Consider the following 2,948-nt stretch of genomic DNA (forward strand, 5'->3'; position numbering starts at 1 on the left):
TTTTTTTTTTTTTGTGGAAGTTCTACTGGTCTTTGGACCAATTCCAGGAGCCCTCCAGGAGGTTCTATTGACCTTTAAGAAGTTCCAAAGATCTGTAAAGAGGATCTAGCAGGCCTTGACGGGGATCTGCAGGTCACTGAATAGGTTTTAGAAGCCCGTAAGGAGGTGATGACAACTGATGATATATAGATATTAAAAGTACGTATAAGTCCTTGAAGAGGTTCAAGGGTCATTGAACCAGGTTCAGGTCCATGAAAATGTTCTAATGGTCCTGAAGAAGTTCTTTGAAGAACATCCTCTAATCTTTAAGGAAGTCCGTAACATCATTGAAGAGGTTCTTGGAGTCCTTGATGACAATAGTGTCTTTAAGGATCTACGATGAGGTTTTCGTGGACCTTAGCTGATCCTAAAGGAGGTTCAGTGTCCATAAGAAGGTTCAGGGGGTCCTGTAGAGGTTTTAGAAGTCTGTGAGGAGGTTCAGGTTTTAGAGGTGTAAGGATTTATATTTTGGTTCTTGAGGAGATTCTCATAATCAATGAACCAGTTCCAGGGGTCCTTAGGAGGTCCTTGGAGGGTTTCAGGTGTCACAGGAGGAGATGCAGCAGTTTCTGAGCTCGTCACTCTCAGATGAAGTCGTGTTTTTATCTGTTTCTGATCATTTTGTGTCTATTTGTTCTCACAGAAGCTTCACAGAATGTTCCAGTGATCACTGAGGACATTCTGATCAACCTTGAGGAGCTAGCAGAGGTCCTGGAGGAAACTTGTGAGTCTTTTTGAGGAAGCAACATGGTAAAGATGAGAGTAGGAAGCCTCTGAATGCTGCTGGCAGTAAAACCAGAGAGTACATTTAGATTTGAGCTTCCAGGACTAAACGTCTGGTCTGATCATGACCTTCATGTTGACCTCTGACCTGTCCACGCTGCCTTCAGTCACCATTTATTGTAATGATGTCACAGCACAGAGTCTGCAGCAGGAAATGACATCACTGTGACATCATCAGGAAGATGTCTGACATGTGAAGGGTCTGGACCGATGATGTCACGGCACATGACCGACCAACATGTTTATTAAAAACAGGAAAACAGTCTCAGAAGCCACAGAAGAAGACGTGACGTGTTGATAGAAAGAGGACGAAGGTTCAGAAACCAGATGAAGTGAAGGTGAACTTTGCTCCTCTGGTTGGTTTCACAGCATCTCAGAGTCACCGTGAGTAAAGTCTCACATTGTGTTCACTGAAGTCATGAATCATAACTCGGTTCAAGCCTCATCAGGATCCGTGATGATGAAGATACAGAAGAATAGAAACACAAGAAGAGAAGCGCTGGTGTTTTTCAGTGGAGCTTATGTTGCATTAAGAGGAGCTGAGCTCCGGCAGTCACACCCAGTTAGTAACACTGGGAACGCTGGGAGCACTGGGAGCTGCTGTCACCACTCAGCCGGCCTGAGAGGGAGGTTCAGCCAGCGCCGAGAACGTTCTGTCATGTGCAGGTCGTTTACAATCAAGTTACAGAAACAAATACAGCAAATAGATGAAGTCAGTTTCAGCCTTTCTGGTCATTTACTCTCTGTTTAGTCATGTGGTGTCTTTCTGGGGCTTTATTTTGTGTTTCTTTATGTTCATCTGGTGTTTTGTGGTCATTTTGCAGCTTTTTGTGTTTATTTTGTGGTAATATTATGTTTCTTTACCGTCATTTTGTCTCTTTTTATGGGCATGTTGTGTATTTTTGTGATAATTTTGTGTCTCAGTGCCTGTTTTGTGTGTTTTCTTCGGCATTTTGTGTCTTTTTGGACTTGGTTTGTGTATTTTTGTGTTCAATATGTGTCTCCTTTCAGTCATTTGTCTATTTTGTGGGCATGTTGTGTATTTTTGTGATTATTTGTATCCCTTTGTTTCTAAAACGTTTCCTGGATGTTGCACTGAGAGCCTTTGTCTATAATAGGTTCCTTGACAACATCCTAAAAACCTTCTCAGAACATCACAGACAGAAGGCTCCACCTTTAAATGAAAAAGTCCCATCACAGGAGCGTTATTGTTTTTAAATCATTCGATAACATCTAGAAAACGTCTGAATGTTGCTTTGAGAATGTTCTTTCTTTATTTTAGTAGAACGTTCTCTGAATGTTGACGTCACAACATTGTGTCTTGGTTCACCTTTAACTTCACGGGAATACTATTGGAAACGGTCAACATCCTGACAACGTTCTGAGAACTGTGGAACTTCTCTGATTTCAGCGTCTTTCTGGTTTCTGTCCTCTGTGACGGTAAACTGAACGTCTTTGGAGGAAACTCTGATCCACATTGTCTGACATTTTACACCAAACAGCTGATTGATTCTTCCATAAAATGATGAACAGATTAATCAAAAGTGAAAGTGATCTTTAACTGCAGCTGATGAATCCATCTGAATGTGATGTGTTTGGTGTAACACCTGCTCTGACTGTTTCCAACCTGTTTTCAGGTATTTCAGGGGACTTCCTTGTTCGACAGGCTGCTGTAGTTATTAATCCACTGGTAATGGAGGCTGCAGCTCACATTTAAAAACTGGAACTAGTTTCATTCTGACTGAAGCTCAGCTGAAGTCATCTCAGGTTGTTGCAGTGTTTTATTCTGCAGTGGTTTTCTGTTTTTTGTGGTCATTTTCAAGCTTTTTGTGTCTTTATTTCGTCGTTTTGTGTGTCTTTAGGGTCATTTGGACTCTGTTTTCATTATTTTGTGTCTTTATTTGGCCGTTTTGTGTCTCAGATGAAGTCATGCATGTTTGAACTCATCTGACCAACCTCACATTACATAAACAAACCCACAGCAAACAGCCGCCTTCTATTGGTCCACTGACACGTCAATCACAGGGGGCATTGCATCACTCTGCCGCGCTCTCCTCTGTGATTGGCTGACCGCCCCATTGGCAACCGCCTCCACGCCTGTGATTGGCTGACCGCAGACATTGCCG

Source organism: Stegastes partitus, unplaced genomic scaffold (assembly GCF_000690725.1).
Source record: "Stegastes partitus isolate 25-593 unplaced genomic scaffold, Stegastes_partitus-1.0.2 Scaffold783, whole genome shotgun sequence".
NCBI lineage: Eukaryota > Metazoa > Chordata > Actinopteri > Pomacentridae > Stegastes > Stegastes partitus.